We start from the raw sequence: 7,734 nt of genomic DNA on the forward strand, positions 1-7,734 counted from the left end.
AGCTGCCAAGGCTTGCTAATTTGAGAACCTGTGATGGATGGCCTAGTAGGTAGCTGGAGTGTGGCCACTGAAATCACCTGTGTGCTTACAAGGTCCTGCCATCTCTAAACCTGCCTCCCTCATCATCTGGCGGATGCCTGAAATTCCCCCACAGAAGCTTGTTGCTGTTACCTTTTGACTCAGCCCTCCTTGGAGAGCAAATCACCCTGGGAAGGGTCACATTGTAAGTGGTTCTTTTTCTTATAGAAGTAAATGAAAATAGCAAGAGCTCTGCATTTGGCATCCAAAGAGTAGTTCTCCTTATTGACTCAATAATGTTGGGCAATTCATGGGATCTATCTCATCTCTAAAATGAGGGGGTCTGGATCTAGATCAAATGAGTCAAACACCATGCTGCCCCCAGTAGAAATCTCAGAAACAAGGTTAAAATGTCATTGGAAAAAAGTTAACAAAATATTTAAAAATACAATAAAACAGATTACATTAAATCCAAATCAATATGGCCCATAGGGATCGTTTTGTACAGGTTAGTGTTTTTAAGAGTGTGACAACACTGGATTAGATAAATCCTAAAGATCCTTCTAAATTTAAAACTTATAATCCTGTTTATATCTTTACTTTATCCGACCTCTTCCTGAGAGTAGGTTTTGATAGAGAAAAGAGATACTAGCTGATATGTATAGTGAATAGGTAGGCAGCTAGATGGTGCCACAGTGCATGGAGAAAGATTCATCTTCCTGAGTTCAAATCTGGACTAAGACACTTAGTTGTTGTGTGACCCTGGACAAGCCATTTAATCCTGTTTGCCTCAGTTTCACACCTGGAAAATGAGCTGAGGAAGAAAATGGCAAACCACTCCAATGGCCTTGCTAAGAAAATCTCAAATGGGTGGAACAAGACAACAATAATAACATAATGCTTAGGAACCATAACCCTTTCTTTGTATAGGCAACTCCCAGATCAAGAGCTTCCTTTACCAATGTAGGTCTCCACCTTCTTTGCAGTTCATCTTGGCCATCTAACCCTGGTCTTCCTGGGTCCAAGGCTAGCTCTGTTCATCATGCCCACTGTCTTTAACTCTGGAAAATTGCTTTAACAACATCTTCTCATTTGAAATTCATGATAACCATGGGAGTAGATGCTATTATTAGACTTCTTTACATGTAAGGAAACTGAGATTATACTTTCCATGTAACGACTTTGCCCTTTCCATTCACACTACATCAGGGTTGACATAAGAGTTTAAATGGGAATTTAGAGGGAGTTTGTGGTAATTGCAGACAACACAGAAAAAATTTAGAAACTTAGAAACGCATAAAATATGTGTAGAGTATTATATAATATCAACACATTTTATTTTAATACTATAATTAAGAATTCTTTTCTTGTATGAGGAGAGGGTAAAAAATATTTCATGGGGCTTTTCTAGATCCTGGGGTCATCATACCTCTAACTCCTATGATGTGGAAGGGATAACTGTATGTACATTAAAAGCTAGAAAGGATCATCAAGACCATTTAGTTCAATTTTCTTATTTCACAGATGAAGAACTGACACCTAGAAAGGTTGAGTAATTTGACCAAGTTGCCAGGTACTAAGTAGCAGAGATTTGAAACCAAGTCATCTGACTCCAAATTTGATACTCTTTCCAACATCCTACATAACATTGCCTTTCTATGTAGCTCACTAATAATATTTTAAGTAGCCTAAAAGGAAGGCTCCAAAGGTCCACCAGCAACCATTATTCCCCATCATCACCATTAACATACATTTACTTAGGAAGATCTGAGCTAAAATTTTGCCTTTGACACTTAGATGTTTGATCCTGGGCAAGTCACTTTCTCTTTTTGCTTGACTCTATGTAGATTTGTGTCAAAGACATTGTATTTTTTCTTTTCCTTTTTCCAGTGGTGAGAGAGGAAAGAGGAAAATAGACTTCTGTTCATTGAAAACATTTCATTTTTAAAAAAAGATGAATTTTTAGTGCTAAACTAATTATATGAGTCAGAAAACCTGGGTTGAAATCTCATCTCTGACACTTACTAGCAGTATAATCCTGAGAATATTATTTAAAATCTATGGCTCTCAATTTCTGCATTTCCCTATTTGTAAAATGTGGAGAATAATAGCACCTAAAAAAGAGGATTATCGTGAGGATCAAATGTGTTTTGTAATCTTTAAATACATACATACATATATATACATACATACATATATGTATATATATGTATGTATATGCTAGATATCATTCTTTCCTGAACAACTGGTGAAATTTCTTGTCCATGATCACATAGGTAATGCATTGAAGACAGCATCTGAATTCCTGATTCCATATTCAATGTTCTATCTATGTACTGAATTGACCCTCAAAGGAAGATAATAAGAAAATGGGACTGCCTAGGAAAGCTGCCATATGAAACCACCAGGAAGAAAACCATGCACGGCATAGCAAGCTGCTGTAGACATCCTTGAATTTCACAGTTTTGTTGACCTACTACAAAACACAAAGTCAACCACAGCTTCTAAACCCTTCCAAAGCCCCCATCATTAGAAAGTTATAATCACAGAACACTACTCTTAAGTCTCAGGGAGTTTGTCGGGCCAATATTTATTAAATCGTCTAAATCACTAATAATTCGAGAAATACAAATTAAAACCACTTTGAGGTTTTGACTCAAACCCATCAAATTGGTAAAGTTGTTCTGAAAAAAAGAAAATGAAAAATGTCTGAAGGACAGGGGGAAACAGACACTTTTAGTGCATTATGGTAGGGTTGTGAATTAGTCTAGTCATTCTGAAGATCAATTTGTAACTATGGCCCCAAAGCCACCAAACCATTCATTCCTTTCAACACAGTGATGCTGCTATTAGATCTAGAGTGGATTAAATGAGAAATGAAAAACCCTTTGCAAACCACAAAACATTCTATAAATGTTGGGTATTATACCACAAAGAGATCAAAGAGTAAAAGGTCCTCTGTGCATGAAAACATTTATAGCATCTTTTTGTGTTGGCACAAAATAGTAAACTAAAGAGATAGCTATTACTGGGGCAGAGTTAAACAAATGATGGTATGTGAATGTATTGGACTACTATTGTATTGTAAGAAATGATGAAAGGGAGAGTTTTAGAGAAACCTTGGAAGACTTGCATAAACTGATCAAGAATGAAAGGAGCAGGGCCACTAGGTGGTGCAGTGGCCCTGGAGTCAGGAGTACCTGAGTTCAAATCCGACCTCAGACACTTAATAATTACCTAACTGTGTGGCCTTGGGCAAGCCACTTAACCCCACTTGCCTTGCAAAAACCTTAAAAAAAAAAAAGAGTGAAAGGAGCCAAATCAGAAGAACAGTTATATAATAACAACATGGTAAAAAATAACTTTGAAAGACTCAAGAACTCTCATCAGTGCAGTCACCAGATATAATTTCAGAGCACTAATGTTGGGTAGCACACTACCCTACTTGTCACGAAAATGAACTGAACTCAGGGTTCATATTGAGACATAGATTTCTTTAGGAAAAGACCAATGCAGGAATTTCTATTTACTTGACTCTATGCAGATCCGTGTCAAGGACATTGTGATTTTTCTTTCTCTCTTTTTTTTTTTTTAATGGTGGGGAGAGGGAAGAGGAAAATAGACTTCTGCTCATTGGAAACATTTGATTTTTTTTAAAAAGATGAATTTTTAGTACTAAACTATATGTCAATCAGAAAATCTGGGTTAAATTTCATCTTTGACACTAACTAGCAGTATAATCCTGAGAAAATTATTTAAAATCTATGGCACTCAATTTCTGTATTTGCAAAATGGATTGGTGGTCAGGAGAAATGTTCACCCTGACAATCTCATAAGTTTGTTTGTCATTTACAAAGTTGGATTATTCTTTTCTGTTCTCTATCCCTACCTTTCATGATGATTTTGGATCTTAGGATAAAAAGTAGCTTATACAATAATAATGACCCCTAATAAAATGTTTACTGATTTGGTTGTTACTTCCCTCCCATGACCTTTCTAAAGGGTTCTTTAGAAGACTGAGAAACATTTTTTTTTAAGATCAAAAGGAATTGGGCAACTAGGCGGTGCAGTGGATAGGGCCCAGGAGTCAGGAGGACCTGAGTTCAAATCTAACCTCAGACATTTATACCCAACATTTATAGAATGTTTTGTGGTTTGCAAAGGGTTTTTCATTTCTCATTTAATCCACTCTAGATCTAATAGCAGCATCACTGTGTTGAAAGGAATGAATGGTTTGGTGGCTTTGGGGCCATAGTTACAAATTGGCATTTCCCTCTATCAAAATAGGGAAAGAGTATGGGGGTAGGCAGCAGGAAAGAGGGAGGTTTACAGGAAAAGATAATGAGTTTCATTTTGGACATAATGAGTTTAAAATGTCTACTGGACATCTAGTTCAAGATTTCTGAAAGACAATTTGAGCTGTGCGATGATGTTGGGGTAGACTAGGTAAATTTGAGAATCATCAACATAGAGATAGTAATTAAATCCATGGGACATAATAATATTACAAAGTAAAATAACATAGAGAAAAAAAGAGAAGAAAATCCAGGACAAAACCCAAAGGGACACCTATGGTTAGAAGGCAAGATCTGGAAGAAGACTCAGTAAAGGAAAGAGAGAAGGAATGGTCAGAGAAATAGTATGAGAACCAGGAGCGTCCTGAAAACCTAGAGACAAGAGAATCAAGGAGGAGGGAATGATTGATAATGTCTAAATGCTGAAGAGTGGTTAAAGAAAATGAGGATTGAGAAATTGGATATAGTCTTTTGGATTTATTCCTTAAGATCTTTAGTAACTTTGGAAAGAGCCATTTCAGTGGATGATAAGGTTGGAAACTAGATTGTAAGGGGTTACAAAGAAAGTAAAAGGAGAGAAAGTAGAGGAGTCTATTGTTGTGATTCTTTTCAAAGAGTTTAGCCAGAAAGGATAATAGGATGATAATGTAGATAGAAGGAACAAATGAAGATTCTTCTAAAGTTGGGAAGGCATAAGCATGTTTATAAGCCATAGCAAATGAGTAATAGAGAGAGAGAGAAAGAGATTAAAACTGATGGCCAGGTAAATCATGGCTGTAAAATATCAGTTTTTAAGATAAGGAAACTGAGGGTAAGTTGCCCCAGAACTCTAAGTTTTAAGGTACCTCAGAGCTCCATTTTACATTGTATTTTTACATGCTAAATTATTCTCTATGGAAGGAATTGTTCCTTTGTTATTTTGTTGTCCTAGAGTCCATAATCCTGGGATATTTTCTCTTCTCCCTCTCTATTGCTTTATTTGATGATTTCATCAGCTTCCATGGATTCAATTGGCATGTATATGCTGATAATTGCCACATTTATTTATCCAGCTCATAACTTCTCTGCTCACTTCAGTCTCACATCTACAATTGTCTATTGGACATCTCAGCCTGAATGTCCTTTAGATATTTCAAACTCAACAGATCCAAAACTAACCTCATTATCTTCCCTTATCCCAGCCCTTCCCTTCTTTCTAACCTCTCTTTTATTGCTGAATATATAGCCATTCTGCTATCCTAGTCTTTCAGGCTCAAAGCTTAGTTCTCCTTGATGTGTCACTCTCTCACACTCCACATCCAATGACTGTCAATCTGACCTTCACAATGTCTCTTGCATCTGACCCCTTCTCTCCTCTGACAGTGCCACCACCCTGGGGCACTAAGAATATTACAATAGCCTGTTGGATCTGCCTGAAGAAAATGTCACTCCAATATACTCTCTACATGGTACCAGAGTGATCTTTTTAAAGATCTGACCTTGTCTCCCCTCTAGCCCCCACCCCAACTCAATCAACCTCAGTGGACTCCTATCTCTTCCATAATCAAATGTAAAAATCATTCTTTCATAACCTACCTTCATCTTTTTCAGTTTTCCTCCTCTTTATTTTCCTCCTTGGCTCCCCCTGTAAGCCCATGACACTGACTTCATTTTGCTCTTCTTTGAAAAAGAAATCCTTTCTCCTCACTGGACATTTTACCAGTTCCCCCACCCCCTACCCAGTTCTAGAATATTCTTCTTCCTCATCCCCTCCTCCTGGCTTCCTTCAAGTCCTTTCTTCAGGAAGCCTTTCCCAATTCCCCTTAATGATAGTTAAGGCTTTCACTCTGAGATTATTTCAAATCTACCCTATATGTATCTTGTTTTACAGTTATTTGCATATTTTCTCCTTCATTACATTGTAAACTCCTAGAGAGAAGAACTGTCTTTGGCTTTTCTTCTTTTGTTTTCACACTGAATATGGTGACTTTATTGATGGCATGCAATAAAGGACTCTAGACTTCTCCCCCACTATAGGGGTGATTTGGGACAAGGATGTGAATGGGGCATGGGATCCCTAGTAGAGGAACATATATTTGGGATGTGAACTCCCCAGTGATAGAACTCCTTTTTTGGCTGGGGATGAAGATTCATCCATGGCTTTCCATTTTATTCCTTGGAGGCCATGAAGACCATGAGGTTGACTACATGGTTGCTATAACCATACTCGTTGTCATACCAGGAAATAAGTTTGACAAAGTGGTCACTGAGGGCAATACCAGCACTAGCATCAAAGGCAGAAGAGTGGGTGTTGCTGTTAAAGTCACAGGATACAACCTGGTCCTCTGTGTAGCCCAGGATGCCCTTCAAGAATCCATTTGATGCTTGTTTCACCACTTTCTTGATGTCATCATATTTGGCAGATTTCTCCAGGCAACAGGTCAGATCCATAACAGATACATTGGAAGTGGGAACAGAAAGCCATGCCTGTGAGCTTTCCATTCAGCTCAGGGATGACCTTGCCTATAGCCTTGGCAGCTCCAGTGGAAGTAGGGATGATGTTTTGGGCAGCACCATGCCTATCATGCTTTCCAGAGAGACTATCTACAGTCTTCTGGGTAGCAGTAATAGCATGCACTGTGGTCATGAGTCCTTCTACAATGCCAGAGATGTCATGAATGACCTTGGCCAAGGGGGCCAAGCAGTTGGTAGTGCAGGAAGCATTACTGACAATCTTAAGGGAATTATATTTCTCATGGTTCACTCCCATCCATCAGTGGATTCTACAACATAGCTCCATCATTTCCCCATTTAATATTGGTGGGATCCCACTCCTGGAAGATAGTAATAGCTTTCAATTGATCACCAGTTTTCCATTCTCAACCTTGACAGTGCCCTTGAACTTGCCATGGGTGGAATCATATTGAAACATATAAACCTTGTAGTTGAGGTCAATGAAGGGGTCATTGAAGGCCACAACATCTATTCTGCCAGAGATGAATGTAGCCCTGGTCACCAGGTGTCCAATGCGGCTAAATCTATTGACTCCAACCTTCACCATCGTGCTTCAGGAATGTGACTGACCAAAGCAGTGATCCTAGCAGAGAGCCTGGAGAAGAGCTGAGAGCCAGCTTTTCTTCTTATCTCCAGTGTTTGACCAGTATGTGTTACAGAGTAGGAACAGTCATAATCAATTCGATTGCCAGAGAAGCTGACTTTCAGGGAAAGAGCCCTGGTCTAGGATGCAGAAGACCTGCTTTTAATTATTGGATCTACCACGTGATGGTTTCTTCATCTATAAAATGAAGGTGTTGAAATCTATTTTGACAACCTCACAGAAATATTGGGAGGATCAGATAATGTATTCAAAGCATTTTGTACACAAAAAAGAGCCATAGATGTGTCAGAGAACATTTTTATTATAGATTTAGATGGAGACAAA

The 7,734-nt window shown here is 38.3% G+C and overlaps 1 pseudogene; it reads right to left on the bottom strand.

Annotated features, from left to right (window-relative positions):
* Positions 1–6,461: 6,461 nt before the first annotated feature.
* Positions 6,462–7,353, bottom strand: LOC141489077 (glyceraldehyde-3-phosphate dehydrogenase-like; annotated as a pseudogene).
* Between the last annotated feature and the right edge of the window lie 381 nt (positions 7,354–7,734).

Source organism: Macrotis lagotis, chromosome 1 (assembly GCF_037893015.1).
Source record: "Macrotis lagotis isolate mMagLag1 chromosome 1, bilby.v1.9.chrom.fasta, whole genome shotgun sequence".
Classification (NCBI taxonomy): domain Eukaryota; kingdom Metazoa; phylum Chordata; class Mammalia; order Peramelemorphia; family Peramelidae; genus Macrotis; species Macrotis lagotis.